At 34.1% G+C, this 13813-nt stretch overlaps 1 protein-coding gene and 1 long non-coding RNA gene across 2 annotated transcripts in view; one reads left to right on the forward strand and one right to left on the reverse strand.

Moving 5' to 3' along the window:
* LOC133196093 (B-cell receptor CD22-like) overlaps positions 1-13813 on the forward strand; it is a 613523-nt gene that overhangs the window by 74088 nt on the left and 525622 nt on the right. The gene's annotated exons all lie outside the window — the stretch shown is intronic.
* LOC133196184 (uncharacterized) lies at positions 7858-10206 on the reverse strand. Its single transcript, XR_009722285.1, has 4 exons — positions 9753-10206; positions 8887-8996; positions 8564-8617; positions 7858-8000 (listed from the first exon to the last, which is right to left on the reverse strand). It is a non-coding gene; the product is annotated as an uncharacterized LOC133196184 (long non-coding RNA).

The raw sequence follows: 13813 nt of genomic DNA on the forward strand, positions 1-13813 counted from the left end.
CCCTTTGTATATAACAGTGTATATAAGAATGATATCCCACTGGGCAAAATTACTGGTAAGCCCTGAAAATAAGATTGTTTATGTTACATATAAGAATTTATTTGAACAGTTTTGTTCAGGAAGTCATAAGAACCCTTGGATTTTATGTATTAAGAATATACTTGATACTTGTGGCTTCTCAAATATATGGAATGAACAGGCCTTTTTAAATATAAAATGGCTAAAAACTATAGTTGAACAACGTCTTAAAGATCAGTACATACAGAAATGGCAAAGTGATATGCGCGATTCGTCTAAAGGTCATATGTATAGTATCTTCAAAACAGAATTTGGATTTGAAAAATATTTAGACTTACTACCTAAAAATTTTAGAACAAATTTAATTAAATTAAGAACAGCAAATCATCGTCTCCCAGTTGAGACTGGGAGATGGTTTGGAATTCCCAAAAATGATAGACTCTTTAATATCTGTAATAATGGACAAATAGCAGATGAGTATCACTATATTTTAGAATGTCAATTTTTTTCAGAATGCAGAAAAAAGTATCTACCTAGTAAATATTGTAATAGACCAAATTTCTACAAATTCTCAGAATTGTTGTCAACTGCTGACTCCAAGGTATTAATCAAACTGTGCAGCTACATAGATAGGGTATATGAACAAGTCTGTCCTCCATAATTATTATTATTATTATTATTATTATTATTATTATTTGTTACTTTATAATTTGAATGTATTTCCGCCATTTCACGTGTATCTTGTATATTGTTTTTGTATATATTGTACATAGAACCTCATGTACCATTAATTGGTTTGAGTGAATAAATTGAATTGAAATTGAAATTGTTGGTTGGTATTAAAGGAAAGCCAATTCAATGAAAAATCAAATCTACATTACACGGCGAGTCTATCTACAATACAGGCCTTGACAGGAGTTATATTTACATCACCTTTTTAGTGTATTGCAGGTCACTTCCGGGTATTTCGAATCACCAGGTAAATGGCTAAAACAGTCAGATAACAACATTATAATTAATGAATTAGTTGGTATTGTTTACCAAAAGTATCAAAAAATAAAAAGAATTATTTTCTTGTTGAATGTTGTTGTTTTTTTTAATAAGTTATTAAAGCCCCCCCCCCCCCCTTCTGTAGACACACTATAAAACAGCGTTCTCAGAGGCGGATCATGCAGAAAAGCAAATACCAACAGAATATTACTTTCTGAAATTACCTGATTGTAAATTGTTGTCCTGTAAATATAATCATCATGGCCGTAGGAACCGGGGGAGGGGGGGCAGGGGGGGGGGGGCCGTGCCCCCAATAATTTTGCGGATTTATAGAATACTATAGAAAATATAGCTACTATGTGTTTGTGCCCCCTCAATAATAACGTCTGATGACATTTTTTTTTCGCTTGTCAAGGAATTTTGGTAGATGATAGTGCCCCCCAACTGAAAAAGTATGGTTGTGCCCCCTCAGAGTGAAATTGCTTCCTACGGGCCTGATCATGATAATTATGTAATTTTTTTTTTTTACCTATGTGATTTTTTTAATGCAAATAATTAACATTGAACTGTCATAATTCTACGAGTAGGCTACCAAATAATGATATAATGATGATAAAAAAAATTGTGAAAAGGAATTCAACCAACTCATGTTTAGATTTCATGATTATTAAGAATGACGTATATCACTGCATACGTGTACTCGTACATATCAACATTGATCAAACACTGATCACGTGTATACCGGGACCCTGGATAGTCTTATTATAGCTCTTGCTTTGTCAAATCATTACTTTCATACCCCTTGCAATTAAGAAAAACAATGTTATAAAAAAAAATATTAATCTGACATATAACAAGTATACATGTAGCGTGTGCAATTTATTTGGCTAGGGGCATGTACACACGTGGTTCGAAACTGTAGGGGGCTACAAATGCGGCCATAACTAGTATATTTCTGAGCTGTTATTAAAAACAAATAATACTCACAAAAGCTTATAAATTTGCCGTTCTATCGATACCTTATATGCCATGTTTCATCCACCAACAACGCCACGACGTCGATGAGAAATACCATGCAACGTTTCTACACGGGCATTTTCTTCGAAAAGGATAGGAAGTTAATGAATTAAAATAATTAATTCTTTTAGTTAACGCATTATGTTTACCTCTTTATTTGTTGTATGCAATAAGTATAGACCTTACTTATAATGACTGTTTGGTTGTCACACCTGTGCATGTGTCGTGCGAGGTACAGCGGTAAGGTAAATTACCGAGAGTCGCGATATGCGTGGTGATTCGGAATACCCTAAATGACTGTGGTCCATTGAATTAACCTGTCAAATCTAACATGGGCCAACATAATACGACTAAATTCGTTTCATGAATGAACTGGTTCTACAGTATACAATATCTTTTCTTTAGATCTGTTTGTTTATTATTTTCAACCACAATCTGCAGTACATGACAATGTATAGTTACACGAAATCCATGCACAACGGCGCTACACCTGTCAATCAAAATCACTCGATATTGTGAACTCAGTCTGGTGCTACAGCAGCATTTCCGAAGTGATTCAAAATATTCTTTCGGCTTATTCTAATTTTTCGCGTTGAATAATAATATTTTGGAACAAAGTTGGAATTAAGGCTGGAGCTGCATGCTGTGAATTTATCACACCTGCAGTCTGCAGTCTTCCCATCTTACATGTATATGAAGCATCTGTTGAGTAATGTTGTTTGTTGTTTTATTGTTGTTTTATTTGAACCAGAGACATTACATCTCATAGGTATACAAAATATGTACATATATATTTATACATAAGCTTTGCACAGGATAAGTGTAGTATATGCTATACAATATACATTACATGTGGCATTTACATAAACAATAGCATTTAATGTATTATCACTTCTTATTGTACACTATTTAAAACATCATTTCTTAATTGATAAGAAAAATACAGAAATTTACCTAGGTTACATAGTTCTTTAGTATTTGTGGAACTCAGTAACTGTACTAATTTGAATACTGATGGTTTTTTAAAATAATAACTCTTCATAATTTGTATTTAATTCTTAGTTCTTCATATCGAGGACATTTTAATACAAAGTGAAATTCGTCCTCTATCTCATCTGATATACATATTTCACATTTTCTATCTTTTCTTTCTATGTTACAATACCTTCCCCTCTCTATCTTTAAATCATGCGCTGATAGTCTTAAACGACTAATAGGTATTCTATACTTTGAATGTAATGGTTTTCTTAAATACGTCTGTAGTACAACATTATCCACTAAATGTTGATATAAAAAATATTTCGGAGAATTACAAATTCTTGCCATAATATCTTGTTTATAACCGTCATACATTCTTTGAAATACGATGTTCAGAGAATTTAATATCAATACAATTGCTATTATACATGTCAGTTAAACCAAGCCTTTGAAATTCCTTCTTAATGTTTACAATCCATTCATCATTATTTTCCACCATATCTTGATAACATGATTGTAAAATACAATTATCACTGTTTTTTTTAATTTCACCCAATATTTCAAAATTTTCTTTTTCCTTTCTAGTATAAGTGGAAATCTACCTAATTCACAATAAACTGCATCATTACTGGTGCTTTGTCTGACTTTTAAAACTCTTTTACAATAAGTTAAGTGAACATTTTCTATATCTTGACCCTTGTGAAATCCCCATACTTCAGCTCCATAACTCATTACACTGTTAATATAGGTATCGAATACTGCTAATTGTGTTTCTACGTTAAAATGCAAATCCCTGGTTTTACTATTTACACCATACATAGCTTTTTTACCCTGACATGAAAAATGTTTCTGTGTTTCAGCAAATTTGCCATTATAATTGAACAACATAATGAATCAGAGAGCATAATGTGCGGAACAAGTTTGATTGAGATTTTTACTTTTCCTTTAAGATAAAATGATTAATAACATAATTTATGCATCTAATAGATACATATAAATGTACATGTATAGCTTTTTAAAAACAAGAATCTGTAATTGAAAATGTGAAAGTGAAGAGTTTAGGTAATAGTTCTTAACCAATTAAAATTTAACGACAGTTCATTCCTTCCTAGTCTCTATATAACTTTTAATTACGGCCGTGCCCTCTCCCCCTTCAATTGATGTCTTATACATGCTTTTAAATTCTGTTATGTATCAAGAAATTTCCACAGGTACTTGTGGACAGGATCCCCCCCCCCAATTCAACCCCAATGTTTGTTGGACATTTTTTTCCACAAATTATATTTATTACACTTATTCATCATGTGTACCATAGGAAAAAATCGAGAACAAGTACCTGTGGAAATTTCTATTTGCCCCCCCCCTCCCAAAAAACTGAAATTGCTTTCTACTGGCTTGACAACAGGGGTACTTGTGGACAGACCCCCCCCCCCCCCCCCCCCCGATATTCAACCCCGGGGCTTGTTGGACATTTTTTCCACAAATTATATTTATTGCACTTACTCATCATGTGTACCATATGAAAAAATCGTGAAAACCCCAAAATAATCATTCCACACAAAAAATGCCTCACTATGTACAGTTAAAACATTAATTTTTCATATTTCTTGATGAAATTAACATTAAAAAATCAACACAAAATTAATACCGAATTACATATCACTTGAATTTATCATAAAGCAGAAAATCTGTTCTGCGGGCTTCAAGGCCAGCTCAGGAACCTAAAGATGTCCTCATTTTCCAAGTCCAGTACAGAACGTAAAATAAATGAAATAAATCACACGATGACTGGGATGGACTCAAAGAAAGAAGACTCTTGAGGAAAAGATATTTTGATTCGACTTATAGACTGAAATAAACCGATATTCTCTTTTTGCCACTCTTTCCTGGTGCCCTGGGACTCTGAATGTAGGATCAGTATTTTTTTTCACAGGTCCGTTGTGCGGATTGTACAGGGGGGGGGGGGGGGGGGCAGACCTTCTGAAAATAGTCTTTTGCTGTAGTTTTAATATGTAAATTTTGATTTAGTTGCTGCTTGCCCCCTCCCCACTCTTTGTTTCTCTACGGTCATACATAGGCGAATCCCAGCAAAACTGTAATGACCCCTCCTCCAACACACACTTTTTTTTAAATGTGTATTGCGATAGGACTTAAAATTGGAAAACATTTTCTGTATATCTCTACATCGAAAAATATAAAACAAATATATTTTTTTTTTTATATTTCCTTTTTAAAACAACATAGATAATTATGCATAGCTAATTAAATACTGAATTAAATATTTCTCTTTGCAGACAATATGCTCTGGGTTATAGAACATGATGTGAAAGCGTATCGTAATGCACCTTGTAATCCTTTGGATTTTCAGATTTAAGGCCAATGCGAAAACCCAAAGACGCCGACATTTTCTTATGCTACTGTAATCGAAGATCTGGGGGCATACAGTTTTTGTCCTGTCGACCTGTCTATTTGTCTGTTAGACTGTGTTAGCCTCTTTGTCCGCAAAAACTTTAACTATGCCCATAAAATTTGATTGGTTGGAACTACTGCTTTCATATTTCTTATGTGTTCCTAGTAACAAGGACTTCCTTCAGGTACCAACATATTTGACCTCTTGACCTTGAACTTGGAGTTTGATCCTCTTTCGCAAAATTTTACCAAACTATAACCTTGAACAGTTGGTGCTATGGCTTTTATATTTCACATCTGTATCCCTTGTGATAAGTCTCCTCCTTGGGTATAAATATGTTTGACCATTTGACCTTGGAGTTTGACCAACTTTTAAACAACTTTAGCCTTGACAATAACTTTTGAATGACTAGTACTAGGGGTTTTATATTACATAGGTAATTTTCTTGTGACAAGGCCTGTCATTGTATACCTATAATTTTGACCATTTTACCTTGACCTTTGAGTATGTCCTACTTTTGAAAAACTTTAACCTTGGTTTTAACTTTCGAACAGTTGGTGCTAAGGCTTTTTTAATACCACATGTGTATTCCTTGTAACAATTAAGACCTTCCCTCAAGTACAAACAATATGATCCCTTGACCTTGGAGTTTGACCTTTTAAAGAAATTAACCTTGGCCATAACTTTTAAACTGTTACTGCTGTGGCTTTCATACTAGTATATATTTCACAGTATATTCTTTGTTCAAGACCTTTATTTGGGTAATAACATTTTTTTTATCTTTTGATCTTGACCATGGAGTTTGACTTGCATTTGAGAAACTTTAACTTTCGCCATAAGATGCCATATGGGGGCATCAGTGTTTCAAAAATCACACGTTGTTCAGTATCCAAATCGGGCATAAAACATTTACAATGATCCTTTAAAGCAGTGAGTTGAACCTAATAAATTACAACTATAGAAATTATGATAATTTATTTCGATGTATGGTCTAAAAAACGTTTATTATACCTCTGTGAAAACTAGCTTACAATTGAAAAATCACTAGTAAAATAGAATTTGATTGGCCGAGAAAGTCACGTGTCCATCATGTTTGCCCTGCAACAAAACGTCGTGTTTCACGATTGTGACGTCACAATTAAACGAGTGAGGAGTTAGCTTGTTTATAGCGACGCTGCTAACTTCGTTCGCGCGGTAACAACAACTAAAAATCCACCCCAAAAAATCACCTTAATTAATGGAATTGCATACAGATAGTAGATTAAACGTTCTTTGTTAAAATGTTTGCACTTTTCAAAATTCGTTTATGGAAATACAGCTAACATACGTCATGAGACGTCACAGTCTAGACGTTCCAAATGTCTCGTGCTGTTTGAAGAGGCGGATCTTAAAATTAAGTGAACAATGCACTCCCCCAACGGTCGCACCGTCAACATATTATCGTTGATTGATTGTGTCGATTTAAATGTGTAAAAATGAAATAGTGGTGTTTGAATGTTACTGGTGTGATCACACAAACTTGTCACGTAGGATTTTTTTTAATGAAACGAGGAAGCAAATTCAGTTTTTTTTTTTTTTTTGGGGGGGGGGGCAGCCATACATTTTCAGTTGACAGTTGAGGGGGCACTACTACCATAAATTTCCTGACAAGCAAAAAAAAAGGTCACCAACTACCAAAAATTCCTTGACAAGCAAAAAAAAAAAAAAAAAGAAGGTTATCAACGTTTTTATTGAGGTGGCACAAGCTATAGTATCTATGTCTATGTCTACTATAGTAATCTATATATCGGCAAAATTATTGGGGGGTACGCCCCCACCCCCCCGGGCCCCACCCCCCCCCCCCCCCGGGCCCCACCCTCCCCCGGTTCCTACGGCCATGTTGATTAAATTTAGGGTCACTAAGGAAAGAATATTTTGACTGGATGAATGGTCTGAAAGAACATGTGTTAACTTGTCCAGTCGGTAACACATAGATGGGGTTTGCTTATAACCAGAGTGTGTCATGGTTTGATGCAAGGTCATTTGAACGAGTTCAAGGTCATCAACGGAGAAACAACATTCCTTAACTGTCTTTCTACTGGTGAGACATTGCAAGTTGATACCCCTTACAAGATTGCTTATAACCTTAGAATGTGGCATGACCTTGACTCAAGGTCACTTCTTCCTGTTCGCAGCTCCAACGGAAGACCTACTCGTTGCTTTGCAACGAGCTCTGCTCTAGTTATCTTGTAATTTTTTGTTCAGATTAGGATTGATTTCTTTTTAAACTAATGGAAGTTGTGAAATTAAAAAAAAATAAAGAGACATGATTGTGTCTAAGTTAATTAACCTTGAATATGAGAGAGGACATTGTAAATTACATAAACTATGTACCCTTAAAAACATTCAGCAAATAAAGTTAAGGTATGAAAAAAAGTACATTAGTAAATATAATTTATATACCATATAAAACATTCAGTTTTGCCTTGTCAATGGCTCGTCTTTTGTCTCTTAAGCTTCTGATTAAAAGCACCTTGAACAGGAGTTTGGACGCCTATGCTGCCTTTGATATATTATCCTCCATATCAGCTTACTCCGTTAACTGACCCTTGAAAAGAGGAAAAGACGAATTTATAGGCATATGTAATTGCTTTAAATGCACATTGGTTAATTTACAATGTAACAAAAATATAGACAAAGCAAATAACATAAAGTGAATATATAGAATACATTTGTTCTAGGCTTCAAACATGCAAATACATGTACATATACTTTATTTTTGAAAAATTAAGAAAATATTAAATAAACTGTTATAAATACATGTAACTTCCATGCCTCAACAATTCAGTATTGAGTAAGATAATATATTAGTACATGTATACATGTACTTCTTTATTTCTGGAAATTTATATCTGCGACTAAGGTTATAGGTTTGTGTAAGAATATGATGAATGACATTGACAAGGCGTAGGTAAAAACTTGTGAACAGGACAGAGAACTGACATAGGAAACAAGTTAAAAGCAACAACTTCTTAAAATAACTAAAATATATTTGAAAGAGTGGAGTCTAAGGTTCATAATAACTTTTCTCAATGCCTGGCTAACATTGATAAACACATAATTTCAATTCTTTTGATTTTATTGATTAGGAAAATGATTAAAAAATCTTACCTTTGTGTAAATTTCCATACAGCTCTCTCGCTCTTGTCCTTTTTGTGAGCATTCCTGTAAATAATGCATGCATGATTTTATGTCATAGAGTATAGTCATTTTTAGTATTTATACTTAAATAAAATGTAAAATGATTATGCATGTAGCATTTAGCATGTTTAGATTACCTGTCAAAAGTTATAATTGTTATGCATTATAAAGGAATTAAGAATATAAACCTCTTGTTACTTGCTCAATAAAAAAAATCGTACGCTATAAAACATTAATTAATAAAAACAATGTTAGTTTATTTGTGCTGAATGATAATTTGAGCAGGCTCTCACCATTCTCACAAGCTAGGTGACTGAATGACTTAGCATCTACATCTACATATTAGGACATTTCATCAAACTTGATGATTATATGCCGGCGCTGTGCAAATCGAGTACTTCAGCTATAAAATAATAAAAGTAAGTGCTGTGAATGATCATGAACATGCATTAAAAAATAGATACAATTATTTACAATGTACTCTGTAAATGTAAGTAGTACATGTACTAAGGAATGTTATTAGCTAATAATTCAGACCAGAGTTCTGAACTGGCCCCAAAGAGGCTGCCGACACCACTGAGCATATATCCATAATGGGGGGGGGGGGGGAGGGGGAACTATATTTAAATTATCTGTGCAAGTACTAAAGGTCTGAAAGTAAGGAAGACTTGAAATGCCTTTGTTGGTGGTAGTCTGTAAAACTAAATAGAGGCTTGAGTCTACCGCAACTAAGTTGTGCACAACTTTATATCATATAGACAGCTTATAGAGCATTATTAGTCTACCACCGTCTACACGTTTTTTCTTTGTTGTAAACATGGTAAAGATAGCCAATTGGAGACACTAATAGTGTTATGATGTCTGTGTACGATGTAACATGGACTGTCGTGGCGCAATTGGCAACGTGCCACTAGCATATATAGCGAGGTCTAAGGACATGTACGAACGGAGGAAATTCGGGTTGAAATCCACACATTGTTCAAACATATTTTGATAAGAGATGTTTAGAGTTGTACAATAATTATTAAAGAAATGAAACTCGCCCTAATGGTTTCATCGTCGGGCATTCTATGTGTGTGGTGCCCAGACTGAGGAACAGTCAATTATCCATTCAACTTCAAGAACACATAAAATACTGATTACTGTACATTGTACCTACCGGGTCTTAAAATGTCTGCATCTTTTGTCAAAATACAAATTCCATTCCAAGCTAATAATGACAGCAGTTCCCTTCTTCGTGACACTCTCTTTCCTTCTGTCCAACAATACAACATGGCAGCCGAATTGTTGAATTTTGGCGGGCTGTAGTTTAAATTAATTGTTCATCGAGCCCGACATCGATCCCGACGTAATTGTACTATGAGCCGACAGTTTAAGAAAAAATTCTAAGTTATTTTCCACAGCTTTCCAGAGCAGAAAATGTCTAAGTTTCTCATTTTATCAGCTTTTCCATAGAATTCCACAACTTTCCAAACCTCAAAATGTCTAAGTCCAAATTTGTTATTCAAATTCCAAAAGATTCCAAAAACTTCCAAAAACACTTTTAGACTCTTGTATGGAAATGTTTGGAATTCCATGGAATTCCAAAACTTTTCCAAACCCTTTGGAAAATCTACATTAGGGCTGAGTGAAATCTCACACATGAATCAATAAAAAAAAATAATAATAAAGAGTTAAACTGTGGAAAACATTAGTTTGAAGTCTTGTGTACTATAAACAAATTCCCAAGCCTTAGTTTGTGACATTACTCTTAAACTTGCAATGACGGGGAACAGACAAAAATACTGCGTCATGAATATAATAATAATAGTATTTAAATACACCAGTCAGATTAATCCACCCGATGTCCTCTTTTCTTGTACTTTACAAACGTGTTTTTTTTTTAGACAGAATGCCCCCCCCCCCCCTTGGCGAAAAACGGATCGAGTACTCGGTTAAAATATTTTTTTCTTTTTTTTTTTTTAAATTTTCATCATCAATATATATTTGTACTGGCTCAAAAAAAAAATATTGAACAAGTTGAATTGATGCAAAGCATCAAATCGACTTCAAAACTATAAAGCAAAAGTATATAAAGCATTCTGAAGTATTTCCAAAAGAAAGAGTCCAAGAAAAAATGCATTTATGGCAGAATCTTGGAGAGTTGGGTCTAAAAAAAACTTTAATATTTTCTTCAGTCGCATGTCTGATGCACCTTGGAATTAAGTGGGTTTTTTTTTATTATAGCCTTAAAATATTTCTGAATCTAGGGAGAATCCACAGTGTGCAAGTCTTTCTAAGACACTGCGAGTTACCCCATACCCTGCATATTTCACCTAGTACCCATTGAGGAGAAGGTAAACATGGCCTATTTACACCCTTCTTACGTTCAAAGGCAACATTCTCAATATTCTAAATTTTAATTCTTTTCCCCAGATACTCTCCTTCCTATCTATGCCCTAAAATTAGTCCATTCCACCCCGTTCTCATCCTAAGACATATTTGGGGGGGGGGGGCTGCGTTTTGCGTGGTCAATGAAATGGAGTAAAATTAGTAACCTGTGGCATACTTATACTTTCTAAAATCAAATTAAGGGTTACATACAAATTCCAACATTTATTTTAATTTCCTTTTTATTTAACTTTGTTTATTGATTACTCGTTTATTTTCTATAATTATATGTTTCATTTTAAATGTATTATTATAATTATTATTGAGCACACAAAATATTGAAATTATGCCCCCCCCACCCCCACCCCCGAAAAAAAATTAAAGGCGTCAGGTTGTTCTCTAAAAATAAAATTTAAAGCTTTAATCTTAAATCTGTAAAAGTTTTGGATCCTTACCTCAACACTGCTGACATCATTGTCTCGGATAATGTAAAGATAAGTGTAAGCCAGCGTTAATTGCGCTTTGATTGAATTCAGTCTACATACAGCTACACCAGAGAAAATCCACAGAATTTCTTCCCATGTAGAAAAGTACATCTTTGTGATAGATTTTTACACTTGTTCGAATTTTCTGTGTATTTTTTTTATCCCCTCGCAATGGAGTTGCGTGTTTGTTTGTGGGTGAGTGAGATAGTTCTGTGCGAAACGGAAGTGACGTAATTTGCATTGGGATCGATGTCGGATGCTGCCTTAGCTTATGGATAATAAACTGCGCAGCTCGATCACTAGCGCTTCATGAAAAATATGCCTACGTGGAAGTCTGTGTGATTTACACACCAATAAATCACACAAAACTTAAAAACATTCCTTATATTTACATTTTACAAGTTTAAAAGAACCACTGATATACTCAATATCTAAATTTCTTACTGCCCTATATCGTTACATTTTTATTAATGTCTCTGTAGCCTCATTGTGACGTCACTTTAGCGAGAGTTTCACCGTGTATATTTCTACGCGTGAGTATACACAAAAATGACTTTCAAATCAATTTCACAGTTGGCTTTGTAGAAAAACACAACAAATGTAAATATTATATTATAGTATGCTGCTAATCTATTATTGTTATCATTTTCTTTAGCTTCATGTGGTTTTCTACCCTCTCAATATTTTTGTCTCAGTTTCAGATCTTATTTGTGGTATTGTGATCTTCCATTTATACCTACATGTTAAATATAACATGGTTAATATTCTACCATATTACGATATTTCAATATTATTTAATTAAGGAATGTTTTTAAGTTTTGTGTGAGTTATTGGTGTGTGAATCACACAGACTTGTCACGTAGGCATATTTCATGAAGCGCGCGAGTTTCACCGTGTATATTTCTACGCGTGAGTATACACAAAAATGACTTTCAAATCAATTGCACAGTTGACTAGGTAGAAAAACACAGCAAATGTAAATATTTAAATATGATCTTACTGTAATAATTGTATTCATCCTCTGAGGACCCTTCATTGGTGAATAAACATACATATTTTATACATCATATTTCAACAACAAGGGAATGGGAAGGGGCTGTAAATTCTGTCTCTCCATATAGCGTTCCTGCATTGATGGTGGTTTTCCTGGTCGATGTTCACAGGCTCGGCTTGTAGTACTAGTAATGCAGTGCTGGATTTCAAACTCGCAATCGCGTGGCAATATTGTATAGGAAACAGATCATGTCACATTTTGATAAAATTGGGGGAAAAAAATAAATTATGATAGTGAAGGTAACATAATGTAAGCAAAATCATATAATTGTTCTTTCCTTGCTGGGAAAATTGTTAGACTGGAGTAATGCTTTTATTATATGCACAGTATTATTTCTTCTTCGAACAACATTTAACACTTTACATGGAGGTTTACAATTCCTTAATTTTGTTGATACCAATGTAGAATAAATATTATCAATAATGTAAACCTTTTGTTTTTATATGCTATTTTTAAATATCTCGTTTCGGCTGATGCATGAAAAGAGAGATTTCTTTTTATTGACAAGCAAACCAGTAAAATGCCGGGGGGGGGGGGGGGGGGTTGTTTCTAAGTATAGTTTTTCACTGTAGTAAATCTTTATTTAAATGCTTCCTGCAGTCTCCCCGTTTTGTTGCAGCATTAAGATCGAGCACTCGCAAATTCCTGCAGTTGAAAAAGAAATGTACTAACGTCCCCCCCCCCCCCTTTCGAAATAGGTGTTTTGAATTTGGAGACAAGCATTTTTTTTTTTACTGCATAAACATGATAGATATTGCATCTCATAGTAATTACCCCAAAAAAATCTCAGTAAATGCTAATGATAGATTTATAATTAAGCTGTCAGTGCATAATATCAAATAAAGTAGTTCGTCGTATAATGTAAGCGTTATTGTTTATATTTGCCGTGACATGGAATCAGCTACATGTACAAGCTTATCCTTTAAAAAGAAAGCTGACCTAGCGCTGGGGCCATCATAAAACACAGAAGTAGATATCTGAACCATTGGTTTAAGTTGCTGAATCGAATGATTATAAATAAAAAGGCATGGTGAACTTGGGGGGGGGGGGGTCAGTTCAGAAAGGTGAATCCAGAGTGGGCTTCACATCGGCCATGGCATTACTCATTGCAGCCCGGAGGACCGGGCTGCTCTATACATACAAGTTTAAGTGTTGGTATATGGGGATTGAGGTGGGAGAAGTTATTCAGAATTAAAGGTTTTCTAAACATTAAAAAGATTGTTAATCAGAATGTTCTTTCCCTTTATAAATTACGAGATACACAATATATTTACTTCCATAAAGTGAATCTGTAAAAATATATATGTTTTT

The sequence above is a fragment of the Saccostrea echinata genome, unplaced genomic scaffold (assembly GCF_033153115.1).
Source record: "Saccostrea echinata isolate AGI-Se365-2 ecotype Australia unplaced genomic scaffold, CSIRO_AGI_Sech_v1 ptg000030l, whole genome shotgun sequence".
In the NCBI taxonomy this organism is placed as follows: domain Eukaryota; kingdom Metazoa; phylum Mollusca; class Bivalvia; order Ostreida; family Ostreidae; genus Saccostrea; species Saccostrea echinata.